We start from the raw sequence: 16,485 nt of genomic DNA, 5'->3' as shown, positions 1-16,485 counted from the left end.
TTCATTTGCATAAAGCCGCAATCTTCATGTGTACAATAAACTGGTACCTGAAACTGTCGCTACGTGTCTTATTTTTTGCTGTGCGAGAATTGACTATAACGATATATCAATATTGCATTACCAACTCATCCACCAGTAAACGCATTAACTTTGATACAACAAGCACGAGTGAATACCAGCACAGCCCCTTTCTTAAGCTGAGATAATTCACAAAAAACGTGTGCACCTGCCACACCTACAAGTTCACAAATGTTTTTCCGCAAATTGTAATAAGAAGACGTGTCCTAAAACTCTGTTGCAAGATTACTATCTCAAATGCTAAGCAATCAAGAACTCACGAAAAGTTTTTTCTTCATAGAGGGCACAAAACACACACAAAAACTTGTGTATGCCAAAGTTGATCGTGAGATGCGCAGTGCAAAAGAAGTGAATTGAAGTACCAGCAGGAAAAACATTGAGAAAATCATAAGAGAATGGCTGTGAACTTGAAAATAAACAAAAAGGTGTACCCAAGAATCACGTAGTAACTAGTGAATTGCAAGAGCCACAGTCAACAGAAAGACCCAGAGAAATTTCTAACGCGCACAAAAAATGCCTTCGTGAGAAAAATGCGTATCATTTTTATGCTACGAGACTCATAGGGGACCCTTAATGCACGCGTCCTCGATTGGGTAGCTACGGAGAGCTTTCAATAAGGTATCGCGGCCGCTGATGGTATGAACGGCACCACCAACATCATTATCTTTTTTTCCGGGCACAAGAATTTTGCGCTACTGAAAAGTATACTTCCTGCAATTAAAGAGAGACATTTTTGCCATTCTGTTGTAGTCAAATGCAAGCGTTCAACTTGAAACATGTACGCCTCAAATGGCTTCCTTCTCTCGGTCAATTCTTGCGGCATCAATAGATCGAGAAATAAGCACATATAAAGAGCTCTTCAAGCAGTCACCTAAGTGTGTAGAAATAAATCTGCAAATTCAGCTTTCTAAATTCCCGACTGCATTGTTCTAGAGTAGTACACTGTGCCACACTTCAGCTGCAAAGATGTGTCTGAGGTAGCACTTGTTGACGTGAGTGCTTGCTCTATAGAGGCGACACTCACCATTTCGCTCGCTTTCAATCCGCACATGAAAGATAGCTCTCTGTATTTTCGCAATCGCTGTCGCCCTTAAGTACGATATGAATTGACTCGGCGCGTCAGGCACCGTAAAGCGATTAATCTAAGCCTAGCGGGGGAGTAGGCGACCACGGCGATGGTTATGTTCAGCAGTAGTGCCTCGGAGGCGTCGTCGGCGCGGCACAACAACCGGTGCTGCGCGATTGCTGGCAGCCAGCGACAACTCGTTCGGCATGCCTCGCATCTTTGTTACGACCCAATCGGACCGCAGACATCGCGAATAATGCGGGCGCCTTCTCGACCACTTCGCACTCGATAGCACTACCCGAGGGATCGAAAGGTTGAGGCAATACGCCCAGCCGCCTGGATAATGACGACGCAGTGTGTGATGTCCGCGTTTAGGAGAACACGAGAGAAAAAAAAGCGAAATCTCAATATTCAGACTTGAGGCATTTACTACGATTTTTTTAAGCCACCGTGATTGTACAGGGCTCAAATATTGATCCGCCTACGTGTGCGCTTTATGCTGTCAGCAGCGATCAGAGCTGTGTAGCGTAAATGGCATATCGTTATGTGATGTAAGGTTTGCTGTTCCACGAATGCAGCCACAGTGCTTGAAAATATGAAAAACAAACAAACATAGCTGATCCTTTTGTCCAAGACACCGATGTATACAAGACGAAAGAAAAACGTGCCTAAACAAAAGTGATTCAGTGTTCATTCTGGGTTGGTGAATGAAAGCTGGCAGAATTTACCTTGGTGTTTGAGTAGTATAGCACCATGCGATGTGACCGCACCTACAATTCCTAGTGGCACATCTCCTTTCCACGACTCATGTCAATAATAATGGTTCAACCTTTATAGTAGCTGAAGATATAAAATAGAGCTGGCCACAGAGCGTAGTGAATCCCACGTGAAGATGACATTGAAAAGCGCATAATCAATATAGTCGCTGACAGTCTAAGAATAAATATAAGCTCCACCCACGAGGCCCCATTTCCCATATTTTTCATGCGTCCGTGCTACAAATGAAGCATTTTCCAAATAATGGCAATAATTTTTGCATGTACAACCATGCTCTTGCACTACTTCATAGATATTCAAATGAAGAATCCAAAGCTTGGTAAAAAATAAAAACTTGTCAAAGTATGAAGTTCAGCGTCAGCTTAGCAATATATTTTTTGTTTAAATCGCACCCCCACCGCACTCGTCTGAGTATACGTAGAAGCACTGTACAGCTCTCGCATTCGACGTTTCTGTGAAGTATCTTTGGTGGTGGTAAATCAAACAATTGCATATTTAACGTCAAGTTGAAAATAAAGAGATCGTTTCTCTGTGTTTCGCAAAATGAAACGGGGGCATCACTCGCATTCAATAAGACCGTTTTCATTTTTCTACGAAACATTTGCTAACAGATTTGTTTCCTGTGTGCAGTAACTAAGGAAACTATGACTTAACGAGAAGCAAGTGAGGGACTTAAAACGCAACAAAAACATAAATGTCAGCATTGCAAGACAACCAACGTGGCATACGCTGAGTGCGAATGAATGAACTAGCAAGCTTTTTCACGAAGAAAACGCCAGAGGAAACCCGAATAGACGCCTGCCCATTCCGATACAGAGGCATATCGGTTCCCGTCGGAAACGGTGCCATGTTGAATTGTCAATGGTTCATGGTGACTATTACATCGTAGTAAAAAGCTGCTGTAGTTCGACGGGCATAATACAAATAGACAGCGGCACACTCCAGCTTTTATTCTTAACTTGTCAATAACTATAGTACTCGATTTGCGCTCATGGAAAGTGTAAATTCAGGAGAGGAATGGCAACATGTGCGATCTCCAGCGATTGGCTAACCTACACACCTCGTCATGCGTCCGCTACCACAAAACACTTCAATAAAGTAGGAGGCTGAAGTCGTAGCTTGAGCCATGAACGCGTAAGGGCGTTCCGCACTCCATGGCATACCTGTTCTTCACTACGACAAAGCACTCGATTAAAGTGTATTACAACGAAAGAAGGCGAAAATCGGTGAGCCAGCGCTGAGACTATATTCATATCGGATCTATTATTATCATAAAACAATACTTTGCTTTACCTCTCCAAGACAACACCCCTCGTCACACCTCCTAAGAAGGCAGCTTGGAATGGAAGCATCCGTGAAAGATATCAGGCGTGTTTGCAAAGGCTCATGCATAAGAGTCGGTAAAGGCTCATGCATAAAGGCTCATGTAAAGGCTCATGCATAAATGTGCCCCACTCATATCGCCAAGAAACATGAGGTAGTGCGTTCTACTCCCGGGTTATGAAGTGACTGAAAGTGTTGGTTGTGGATGCTGTTATTTATTCGTGTGCATGTTACGGGCATCTCATTCATGACAACAACGATGTCAATGAAGTCTTCGTCGACACCAGCACAAAACGTTTTCGTGTAAAAACTACTTTCACCACTAGGTGTCGATCTTGTTGGCTGCAAATCTAGCACTAAATATTAAGAAAGTACATTTATTACCAAAACCATCGTAAACGCGAAAATGATAAATGATATCAAACGATGAGAATAAGAGAAGCGTCAAATAGGTTACGCAACGCTTCGTCAAAACCGAACTGGTGGTTGCCTGGATGATCTTGGCTAGGCTTTTACCCTTTCACCTCTCTCTTTCACCGCCCTTGCTACACTATACTATGAATGGCCATGCTTGCTCTGTTTTTACAACCCCTCCCCCTTTTTTTTAGTCTGTGCCTTTTTCAACAACCACTCAGATTTGGCTAGTTGGTAGGGATTTATACTTTCAGCAAACGCCTAAGACACGTAACACTGAATAAGAACAGAGACCAAGCGCAATGATTTCAACCAATTTTTTTATGCGACGCAACACTAAATATACAGAAGCAGCCAGCGAAAAAAAAAGAAAGGTGATACGTGCCTTTTGTGCTTTAAGAAGCTACGTGTGTTCTCATCTCTTCGCCTTAATGTCTGTTTCTTTGACTTGATCCCTTCTTCCTCTTGTGTACTTTTTTCCTGTCTTTGTAGTCATTTTCTTGCCTTCTGTCTTTATCGCTCCTCGACCAAGCAAATCAGCTGTAGAACTCGTGTAGTGCGTATGAAGCACAGAAACTAGGCGAATTTTATTGCGCACTGGAGTGGTAAACCAAACATGCAAGAGAAAAGGGCGGAGAACACCATGTTAATGCCATGCGCTTCAGCCTCTCTTCTTAACAATATGTATAAGGTGCTTCAGTGGTCACTGAGCTTTTGCAAGTTCATCAAGTAGATAATTTTCATGATGACGATAGTTTACGACATGTGGTGAACCCCGAATATAACAGCGCTGCTGTCAAAATCATATTCTGGAAAAAAATGTAAAGCCAGGAAACACGCAAAGGAGCATCTTGATGCACATTACATGACGTACCAAACTAAATGCAGTCGATCGCACAAACAGACATAGCTCGTACATATTACACTTATAAGCAGTGACTTGGAGAAAAAGAATCCAAATTGAACGAATTATATTGGTGTAGGCCATTCATTACCTTTACATTGCTTAATGAAATGCGGCTACCGGCATCCGTCCTCGACATTCATCGCACGATGTCATCAGAAGGTGCGAAATTTTTCCGCTAACATATTCTGCGTTGGACGTTCCTGTCATTATTGACAGTGGATGTGCAATGCACATTTCCATATTTTTGCAACGTCGGCAAAACTACAGATGGCTTTATCTTTGTTGAACAATCTATTCAGTCAAGAGTGTACATATCATGTGGTCATGTGTTTGATTTCATTTTGTACGAGAAACGTAAAGCTATGTTCTGCAGGTAATTTACGGAACTATTATTCCTGGAGAGAAATGTCCTCGTAAGAAACTCCGCATGTGCCATGCGATAAGACACTAGGTTTTTTGAAAAATCAGGGAAAAAACAACAGCTTCTTCGGCAAGGTGATATTCCGTTGTATCAGAGCTCTGGAATCTAATGTGTGAACTTTCATACATGTGTCTACATGGGGAGTTTCGTGATCACGTATAACTTTACGATGAAGCTGTAATATAGGGTAAAACAAACATCCACCACTCTAGCATGTGCACCAACCGCCATACAGTACATGCAAAAAAGTTATGTCGCACTGTTCGGGGCGCAAATTCTTTTGTCACACTTTGCACTCAAAATTAATAGACGTACGTACATCGCCGCATCGCGTGATAGAATAAAAACGTCTTAATCATAGACGGTTGTAGGTAACTACAAACAGTTTTTGTGCAGCTTTTTTGTTTTTGTTAGGAGGAAGGGATGTGTAACGTGTTTGACCGGATCATGAAGCAGGTTTTGATGGCTCTGGTGTTCCCTATAGCACGTGAAAAATAGTATATCAAGCACCAAGAGAAAGAGGCACTAAAGCACCCGAGTTCAGGTTGCCAAAACTAGCGCGAGAAACGATTAAAATAAATTGTTTAAAAGCAAATACACCACAAGGTAATGCTGCCAACAAGTACAAACCTGCCACGCGTCAAGTACTGCTTGTGGCGTACAGGCTCAATTAACTTTTAGAATTGACGCAGACTGTACTTCACCGGCATTCAATAAAGCCTACAGAAATACATAGACTTTCGCCATTGGAAAAATGAAACAAATTGGGTAAAAAGTACAGGAAAAGCGCGAGTTGTGTTAACGTGTGTTCAAGAGCAAAAGCAGGCAAAATAGTAGCGGTTGGAAAGCAGTATTCTGCACGTTGGGAGGTTGTTCATTTTAAAAAAATAAAAGCGTCTGAAATGTTTTTTGCTGTCGCTGAATGTTCGGAATATCGCATCGTATCTAAATATATCTATTACTGAACAGCGCCCCCTCCCTAGCAAGGGCAGTGGCGCAGCTGTATATCTTAATACCGCTGTTTTCTTGCAACCCCTTCTATTTGCTATTGCTGCTCCAAATGAATTGGCCTCGCCGGCATCCGGTAGTGCTGTCGACACACTCTTACGGAAGTCCCTCAAGCCCTTGATTGTCCACGGCTATCTGCATATACTTCATTCAGCCGGCATTGGTGCAGTTGTTCGAGGCAGCTTGTTAGCATTGCTGGAAGTTTTCAATGTCGCAGTCTCTCAAGATTCATCACAAAGAAGTTTGGAGAACAGCGCTTGCCGTAAAGGCTGAACAACCGCGTGAGAGATGACAAGCATGTAGCACTGATTTTTGAAATGGTCCAACACATAACTTATGCCGTGCATACGTGACAGTCAAAAAAAGCCGCTTCACGTGTTATGACAGTGCTTGAGAGTTCATTTTCTTTTTCTTCTTTAAAAATAACGTGACTGGGGTGCTGATTTTGCGATATAACTGTGTTAGTTTAGTTCCGCATTATTAGCAGCGCAGATGCACTGGCGTGTTTACGTTGTCGTCGTTGGCGTCGTCCTGCTGACTCGAAAACTTCCCATGAGCGACGCTGACGAGAAGTGATAGTATTCGTTCTCACTGGCTAGTTTGTAAAGATCGAGCGACCCTTTGTGACTCGCCATCAAGACGCGAGACTAAGCAAGTGGTGTTTATATCGGTTAACAAGCCGTGAACGTCGCCATAGGGCAATGTCCCTTGAGTGAAAACAAGTTCACGGCTGCTTGCTGCGCCATCACATCGAAACCAGTCTTCTTCCTGCAGACCTGATTAGTTCAGTACTTTGGTGACTGCATACGCGCAGATTCAAAGTCGAGCAGTGACTGAATAAGGCAAAGTGTTAATTGTTAGGCCAAAGAGAAAATAAGTGACTCACAAACTCGAACTCAAACTATATTCGATTCCAATTTATAAATAAATGCAGGCACCTGACACAGTGGTTGCAGTCCTACACAAATTCCTTCACTAAGTTCCGTGACGCCAAGTACCTTTTTTGTCATAGCCAGACTGGGCTGAACGTCCGCACGCCTATCCAGTCAAGCCAAGTTTTCGCACATTTAAGGTACGTAATTTGGTCATACAAACACACGCTCATGTCGATGCTTTCGGTCGAAATTTCTAACTTTCTGGCACACTTGAGATAGGCAAACTTGTCCACCTATAGATTAGTACTACGTTACACTGTGTTAATCTTGTGTTTTTTGTTCTAGTTAACTAATTCATTACTTGCAATTTTTGTTTAAGGTTAGTACATACAAGAAATTTTCGTTTACTGTGTTCTCCAGAGCTTTAGACAAGTGCAGAGGAATGATCTATTAACATGCGTTGTGAGAACTATGTAAACAGACGTCCTTCTCTTTTTGCAATTTTTCAGAAAGATAATTGTTTTCCCTCAGTGAATTAAGCGATCATAAATGAGCGAAAAATTGTGGTGTAGGGTATTGTCTAGAAGTAATTGTTACCAATATTCAACCATGTCCTGCTATTGATCATTGTGATATCAACTTTAGCACTGATAATACCAGGTTGTTCAGAAACTCTTTGCACTAAGATTGAACACCGTCACTTGGCAGATGAAAATTTATTTTGCCCGGAGTAATGAGACGTCTGAAGAATGCTTTCGTGAGAACAATGTGATCAAATTGTAGGTGTAAGAATTGTGTCTAACGTCTCCCTATACATGGCGACGGGTGTGGATTGTGAGAATCGGCTGTTAAGTTTGAATGAAATATTTATCATTTGTCACTGTGTTGTGAGGCGTCCCCTGAACAGTGCTCATGACATTATTTAAATGCTCAGCTGACCATGTCTGTTAAAGAGGGGCAGAATATTTGTACATCTTTGCTAAGACATTGACAGGTAATCGTGGTACTGCAAGTTTATGCTGTGCCTTCGTAAACATGTAATTGCTGCGAATATCATGGTGAGATTAAAAATTATTTTGAATTATAACGTCCCCCTCATTAAACTAAACACCCTGTTAATTACGCTTCACCCGCTTAGTAGCAAAGAAACCTGGAGGTCACCCACACAATGGAGAGCTTGAAAGCTGCCTGGGAAATGTTTTTTGAACTGAGGACATTAATTGCAATTATCAAGAGTTAAAGTAAGGTGTTCAGTGTTTGCTCTGAGCCTTCGTGGTGCTGTTTACTCGGGGATAAAATAAATTTTCAGGGGAAAACCCGTTAGTCAGCGCCCACAACCAAACCGAAGTGCTTTGTTCCTGCAGAAAACATTTCTATTCACTCTCCGCATTAACAAACTTGTGCTATAAATACTGCAGCGTTTCATGTTGAAGTATAGACCACTGAAGAGGACACCCAATATACAGCTATTTTATCAGCTGCTTTCATGGAACTTAATTTGAAAATCATGTGTTGTGCCGCGCTTCTGTTTTTTCATGCGCGTCAGTGATATCCCGCTGTATCCTGTATGGTATCAGGTCATTAAAAGAAGAGAAAATTCATTTATTAAAGCTTCGTGCTCTGCGCCATGTTTCAGAGTGGTGTCGGAGGCAACTCGTAACATTGTAAACATCAAAGACGGGATGACACAGACTGTCATCCCGATATGGGACTGAGGGTTAGAGCCATAATAGCTCTCAGCAGCCAGTCAATGCCGGGACAGCAAATACGGCGAAAAACAACCGAGAGGATTGGTAAATAGTTAACAAAACTAACGCGTGACTTTGGCCAGTTCCGATTGGTCATCAGGGTGGGCCGCAAAGAGGGTGACGTCGCGACGAGGGCGCAGCGAATCCACTCCCCACGCCTATGTGACGTCACGCATCGAGCGGTCGCTCTATGCCGCGATCGGGGCGCGCGCTCCGGGATAAAAACTCCGAGGGAAGCCGGGGGAGTCGCGCAAAAGTGCGTGCCCGCCGCCAGACAGTGTTCCACGCTGCACGAGAGACCGGGAACCCACACGCCACCGCCAGTGCCCACTGAGCTCCGCATCAGCAACAGGTGCGTCGCTCATCTATTCTTGACCAGTCGGTCATGCATTTGTAAACGCTTCCAGTGTTCTATACCTACATACTGTCACTGAGCATGATGAACATGTCAAGAAAAAAAATACGATTTAGATAGAGGTAACTGCAAGGCAGCAGTTAGTCTTGAAAATGAAAAGCATTAACTAGGGAGTACAAAAAAGAAAAAAAACAAAATGAAAAAGTTTGCAGAGATAATGGGTCGATAATGAAACCCTTGTACTTTAGAAAAAGCGTGCACAATTTGTTAGACCTTGAAAGAACATCGTACAAAAATACTTAATAAAATATGTGGTAGCGCTGTTGGCACAATACAAAATGAGAAATAAGAATTCAATACAATAGCGGTTACTTCTATCCAAGATGCCATTGTTTCTGTTACGTAACACTAATGCGTATTAGTGTTTAGAAAAATTAACCGATGAATTACTGAAACTCAGTCTTTCACGCCAATCAATCTTAACTTTTATAATTGACTTATTCATTCAAGCCAGCAAACTTTTCCGTCATGACCTTGCCTCAATTAGAGCTATTCACACATAGCAATTTATTGTGCATTGCCTTGCTGCGTATTGTATTGCAAAAGTCTTACCCAATACTTAAGTTCTCTGCTGCTGTGCGTGCTACTTTTGAAGAGTATGAAAACCATGAACAAAGCAACACGCTTGAGGTGCTCCTAAAGAAGACCCCATTGCAGTTGTGATTAAGTAGCATCTCATGGTGCATTGTAGAGAAAAAAAAACCAAAAACATATACTGGTGCGTTTATTCATAGCTTCGGTGATACAGGTTTGTGTTCTATCAGCTGCGTATTTCTGTTTTGTAAAAAAAAAAACACGTTTAGCTAATGTTTCCAATGCCGCTTAGCAACGCTTCAATATGTGTTAGTGAGCAATGTAATGTAGTCGTGCTGAGCGAAAGGCGCGAAGGAGGGTTGAAACAAAAGGGCGGTTTCTAATTCTGGCACACCCGATGCGAATTTGTAGAACAAAAGTTGGAATCTATCTAATTAAACGGAAAGGCAAACAACACAGTGATATGCCGAGCGTTTGTCCGGCGTAACATGCAGAACACGCGACCTGGCCTCAAGATGGAAAACAAACAAAGAGCACTCAGGCTTGCCTGGCCAAACTTGTGCATTTATTAGACCACCATGTCCCACAGCCATAGGCGTGCACATAATTGCTTCTGTCAAGTGCACATGCTACAACGGTAATCCCCTGCTGCGAAGCTTGCGTCGTGACTAATATTTGCGGTAACCGCAATCGCTGACAGGGGACAAGAGAAGCATTTTTAGTGGATAGTCATTGGCGGGTAAAAACAAACGGGCAATCAATAAATCCCAAAAATACCGACACCCATTCACCTTTCCAAGTGGTCGACTGCATGCAATCGACTACGCCCGAGTTGGTAAATGGTAATGCGATTTCATCGTGACACGACGAGAATTTGTTTCACAAGGACTACTATTCTCGCACACTCCAAAGGCAGATGACAGCGAAGCTATAAAAATAAATATATTGGCAGTAAAACTAATGTCAGTAGGGTTCAGTTTCTCGACGTAGATGAAGAGCTCCCGTTTGTAGTTTTACGCGAAAAGGACGTTTTTAAGCATGCTTTTCAAACACTAGATAAACTCATTCTCCGTAGGTACAGTGTTACGACTTGGAAGAGGTATAACCTCTAGTTTTTCTTGGTACTTCAAAGCCACTGCCATAATTCATGGGTGTATGTGAAACACAGGAAAGAATATTATTCGAGCAACAAAATTGGCGCATGCTTGAGCTACACCTTCAAGAGTAGGTCATGAAGACGTAATCAGGCTTCGTGCACATCGAATTCGGAACTGCTAACCTGCTTCGGTTCTCGGTGCATGCCTGAATCATGTCGTAAGGAAATAAACGACTGTGCGCATGAGACACCGGCTGTTTCAAAGCACCATCGAATGCCTACTGCACACGTTTGCTTAGTGCGCACAGCGCCATACATACATTTTTGTTCGAATCACCGAAGGGTCCACTACACGTCCGTAGAGCAACACGTGAGTCTACTCAGCTTGTGAATTTGTCGATGGTTGTAGTGGTTGTGATGTAATAATATGTTTGAGCGCTTTGTTGTCGGGGCACCTTGCAAACACACACTCGTTATTGCATACACATCTTTCGACGCCTGGCGTGGTTTTACGCTTCTGCTGCGCAATATATATTGCGTTAAGGAAATGCCTTGGGGTACATCACCGCCATAAAGTTCTTAGAGCGAAAATTTACTTTGCGTACTTTTTTACTTTTTTAACTTTTTCTGCCAAATCAACATCAGGATTGTGAGGCACGTCCTAAAAGAAAAGCACACGAGTGTTCTATGCATCTGGACCAAATCGCAGTGTGGTATCTATAGAGTATTTTACGGACGGCTTTGAGTGCCGCCTCATTGAGCTGTTAAACTTTCTGTTTTGTATTTCTAACGACTAAACGTACAGAGTTATAGTATACGCATACACTCGAAAACGAATAATTTCGTGCATACAATATGCGTGGCCTTATAATTCACGTCACAATATACATAAGCTAGAAACTTTTTGCTTAACAGCCCAAGATGGCGGCAGCAACTTGTCTTATGATTGGTTGATATGTGGGGTTTAACGTCCCAAAATCACCACAAGATTGTGAGAGATGCCGTAGTGGAGGGCTCCGGAAATTTACACCACCTAGGTTTCTTTAACCTGCGCCCAAATCTGAGCACACGGGCCTACAGCATTTCCGCCTTCATCGAAAATTCAGCCGTCGCAGCCGGGATTCAATCCCTCGACCTGTGGGTCAGCAGAAGAGTACCTTAGCCAATATACCACGGCGGCGGGGCACCAACTTGTCTTAAGTAAAATAGTTTATATAGGCTGGGAATCGAGCCCATTGACTCGTGGTTTCCAGCGCGACATCATACGCGCTATGCTATACGACTGGGGATATCCCTGCCTGATAACACTCATACCATGACAACACATGTAACAGTGTAAAAACTATACAATTGTGTTCAAGGTGTTACTTGTGTGTAAGCTCAAATCAGGCAAAACGTCACGAGATTGTGGAAAAATAAAAAGATGAAAAACCACCAAAACGAGTCTTCGATAGAGGGAATGGTTCGAGAAGCGGTAGAGTCTTCGTTAAGGCAGCAAGTGTCCTCCATAGCACGGCTGCGTGCCTCCTTTCTACACCTTCTCCCATTCAAAACAGAAGAGGGCAAGGGCGATAACAAGTGTAAGGGAGACATGAGAAAAGGCGTGTCGAATGGGGCCGATAAAATACAAAAAGATTCATTACTCAAATCCTATACAGACACAAAATACCCTTCAAAGAATGAATAACGTTAACGCAGTGAACATTTTCCGATATGTATTTCTTTGAAACCAAGACCATTGTTGAGGACAGCGTGGATATTTATTTGCCCTAATTTGTAAATGACTACTGTAATTACTTGCTTTTTGAAAGTAGGGAATTGTGTTTAGAAGAGTGCTAGAGCTTTCCTTGACGGTATACTGCGTGCAGTGCTTGTAAGGCACATTTCTTACCGCTTCATTTATGAGCCATTTATTTTTCATGATGTACATTTTATCAAGTACGAATTGAAAGTATCACTGGCATCAACGAGGTTTTTATGTGCGCTGCTTATACGCAACCTAAGAGCAGCTGCCGCTCTAAAACATTTCTTTTGTAGTGCACTGGTGTGAAGTTGTCCTGCATTCTTCTGCACTTATGGTTCAAAAGATCTTCACAAGTAGGTCAGCGCCTGTCAGAAAGTTCTATTTTAAAACCAAACACATTTTTCGTACGACTGCTGTTCTCAGCTTCGCAACTTGCCTTGTAAATTGTCCCAGTGATTGACAAGCCGCTTTCTGTCACCTATTTGAGTGACGTAGAGGTCGTTGGAATTTGGTCAGAACTACACGCCCGCGAGTGTGAGTTTCAGCTATTTTGCGAATAACCTCGTTTCACTTCTGAAGATCGTAGAACTTTCCGCTTTCTATTGCTGAAAGCTCCCGCTTGTCAACGAGCGTCAGAATGCATGCCATTATAACGTGTACTGTGACATTCAGAACGTGAATTTTCGACGTGCTAGTATTTTACATTTTGTAGCAGTAACTTAACACTGTTCTTCAATGGTATTGTTGTAACAAAGGATGGACTCAATCAAGGTAAAAATAGCTAAAAAAGGTCAAAGTTATAACTTTTTGATTCTACGAGCTTTCCTTGTGAGTGTAACATAACTTAATTTATTATGGAAGACATTCCTAGGTTTTCTGTGGACGTACATTCTTCATGGATTCAATGTTCTTTCTAACATTTGTAATGTTACTTCCATTTTCCTATTGCGGAGCTGCACCTATTTGTCGTTGACATGCCTAAAATGAATGAAACCTGTTGATAGCAACAACACGCTGGAAAGACTTCAGTCACCGTTAGAGGTTGGAAAATGTAAACACTTCGGGAAAGCTATGAACACGAAATATATTCAGCATTTCCGTATCTTATTTGAAGCTTTTACACTGTAAGCGCCGTCTGTTTCTGTGCCTCGAACTTTTCATTTTATCCTGTAAGGGTTGTATGCTATCTTCAATCTATAGTTGATAATTCTGCGAAGGCGAGTGGGCAGTGATATGCAGGAGCTATGGTTTTTCTCCAAAGCATCAGCATGTTTCCTTATCACTTCCTTAGAATTCAAGCATAAGCAGTACGGTAAGTTTGATTCGTTCTCTTTTCATTTTTTGCTGCCTCTGTTCTTTACAGTTAATACTTCAGAAAGTTTTTAATGGAAACCCATCATCAGCACTGATCCATGTTTAGTTTCAGCCTCTAAGCTTCGTCTTCACGAAGCTTAAAATTGAAAATAAAAAGCAAACACTTCGGCAAAGACGTGTGGTATAGGAAGTTCATAGATTTGATGACACTCGAAACATTTTTCATTTCCATCTGCCAAAATGCTTGCACTATGCTATTTTTCATCACCCACACGATAAAATTTCGCCGCCCATGGCCCATTGCAAACAACTATAAAACACAGGTGGCTGTTTAACGTACGTGTATGCGTGGATTCGCATATATATTGTCACGGGGTCGTGACGTGGCCGAAGACAGGAGACTTCGTGTTGGGATTTAACTGTTTATTCGGGCAAACCTGTGCCCGGTAAACGGAAAGTCCAATTACAGCTGCAGTCTCGCACAGATAGCAGTCTCGAACTGATAGCGGCAAACGGAGCGTCGGCCTTCGATCAACAACTGACAAGCGGCGAAGCGCGTCGGTATTTATACTCTTGCCGTCGAATGTTCTAGCGTTATCGCTGGCGGTGGCGTAGGTTCCAGAACAATCTGTACCGTTCGTACAGTGGGCGTGATCTTATCGAAATGATCTACTACAGTCCGGAACCTTCTCGAAAACTGCAGGCGCGGTTCGCGCTGAGAATGGTGTGGTGTTTTGGGACGATAACAAAAACTTGGGAAATGGAACGTGGCATTGCCCCCCTCTGAAAAAAAAGGCATCGTCCCGATGCTTTAACTAAAGATAAAGGTACAATAATAATGCTAGAAAGTACAATGAATAAATTACGATACAACTATAATACATAAAACACTGCTTCAGTTTGTTAACGCGCATGAAACGGCTTGAGGCGCGCGACATGTACGACTTCAGGTCGCGATCGGCATCGTTGAGAGTTCGTGATGCCGTCGGGGACAACCTCGTAATCAAGTGGGCCGAGACGTCGAACCACCCTGTACGGTCCGAAGTACCGTCGCAGAAGCTTTTCACTTAGTCCACGTCGGCGTATCGGCGTCCACACCCAAACACGTTCACCGGGCTGGTATCCCACGAAGCGTCGTCGAAGGTTGTAACGGTGGCTGTCGGTCGTCTGTTGATTCTTGATACGGAGACGCGCAAGTTGTCGGGCTTCTTCGGCGCGTTGAAGGTACTCGCTCACATCGAGGTTTTCTTCGTCGGTGACGTTGGGTAACATGGCATCGAGCGTCGTTGCCGGGCTCCTTCCGTAGACCAATTTGTATGGAGATATCTGCGTCGTCTCCTGCACCGCCGTGTTGTATGCGAAGGTCACATACGGAAGAATGGCGTCCAACGTCTTGTGTTCGACATCGACTTACATGGACAGCATGTCGGCGATCGTCTTGTTAAGCCGCTCGGTGAGGCCGTTGGTCTGTGGGTGGTACGCTATCGTCCGGCAGTGGTTTGTTTGGCTGTATGCCAAGATTGCTTGAGTTAAGTCGGCAGTGAATGCCGTTCCTCTGTCGGTAATAAGGACCTGCGGGGCGCCGTGACGTAGGACGATATTTTCGACGAAGAACTTAGCTACCTCGGATGCACTGCCTTTTGGCAGGGCTTTTGTCTCGGCGTAATGGGTGAGGTAGTCGGTAGCTACCACGATCCAGTTGTTTCCGAAAGTCGATGTCGGGAACGGCCCCAGTAGGTCCATACCAATCTGCTGGAAAGGTCGGCAAGGTGGATCAATTGGCTGCAGAAGTCCCGCTGGCCTTGTCGGCGGTGTCTTGCGTCGCTGACAGTCCCGGCATGTCCTCAGATAACGAGTGACGTCGGTGGTAAGACGTGGCCAGTAGTACCTTTCTTGTATCCTCGCGAGCGTGCGAGAAACACCGAGGTGCCCTGCCGTCGGATCGTCGTGCAGGGCCTGCAGGAGTTCTGGTCGCAGAGCTGAAGGCACCACGAGGAGGTACTTAGCTCGAAGCGGTGAAAAGTTTTTCTTTTGTAGAAGACCGTTTCGTAGAAAGAACGACGAAGTGCGCACTTGAATACCTTCGGGACTTCGGCGATCCTGCCTTCGAGGTATTCTATTAGGGCCTTAAGTTCCGGGTCGGCCCGCTGTCGTTCAGCGAAGTCGTCGGTAGTTATCGTTCCCAAGAAGTACTCGTCATCCGGGTCGTCGGGTAGCGGTTGGTCGACAGGCGCACGAGAGAGACAGTCGGCGTCAGAGTGTTTTTTGCCGGACTTGTAAATGACAGTAATGTCATACTCTTGAAGTCTCAGGCTCCATCGTGCGAGGCGACCTGAAGGGTCCTTCAAGGTGGCTAGCCAACACAAGGCGTGGTGGTCGCTGACAACTTTGAGGGGCCTGCCGTAGAGGTAGGGGCGAAATTTCGACATAGCCCAGATGATGGCGAGGCACTCCTTTTCTGTTGTGGAATAATTTGCTTCTGCTTTGGATAGCTATCGGCTGGCGTAACTAATAACCCTTTCAAGTCCGTCAGCCCTCTGCACAAAAACGGCGCCAAGACCTACGCTGCTTGCGTCAGTATGTATTTCTGTCTCGGCGAATTCGTCGAAATGGGCAAGTAACGGAGGCATCTGGAGGCGATGTTTAAGCTCCTGGAAAGCGTGTTCTTGTGGCGTTTCCCGTTTGAACTCCACGTCGGCCTTGGTAAGGTTAGTGAGAGGATCGGCGATGCGGGCGAAGTTTTTCACGAACCGCCTATAATAGGC

At 43.8% G+C, this 16,485-nt stretch overlaps 1 protein-coding gene across 1 annotated transcript in view; it reads left to right on the top strand.

Annotated features, from left to right (window-relative positions):
- The first annotated feature begins 8,861 nt into the window (after positions 1 to 8,861).
- LOC119170682 (uncharacterized) overlaps positions 8,862 to 16,485 on the top strand; it is a 91,116-nt gene continuing 83,492 nt past the window's right edge. The window contains exon 1 of the mRNA XM_037421912.2: positions 8,862 to 8,969. The gene's annotated coding sequence lies outside the window, so the exon portion shown is untranslated. The remainder of the gene's footprint in view (positions 8,970 to 16,485) is intronic.

Source organism: Rhipicephalus microplus, chromosome 2 (assembly GCF_043290135.1).
Source record: "Rhipicephalus microplus isolate Deutch F79 chromosome 2, USDA_Rmic, whole genome shotgun sequence".
Classification (NCBI taxonomy): Eukaryota; Metazoa; Arthropoda; class Arachnida; order Ixodida; family Ixodidae; genus Rhipicephalus; species Rhipicephalus microplus.
The sequence above is the reverse complement of the archived record's forward strand: the minus strand, read 5'-3'. Positions and strand labels throughout refer to the sequence as shown.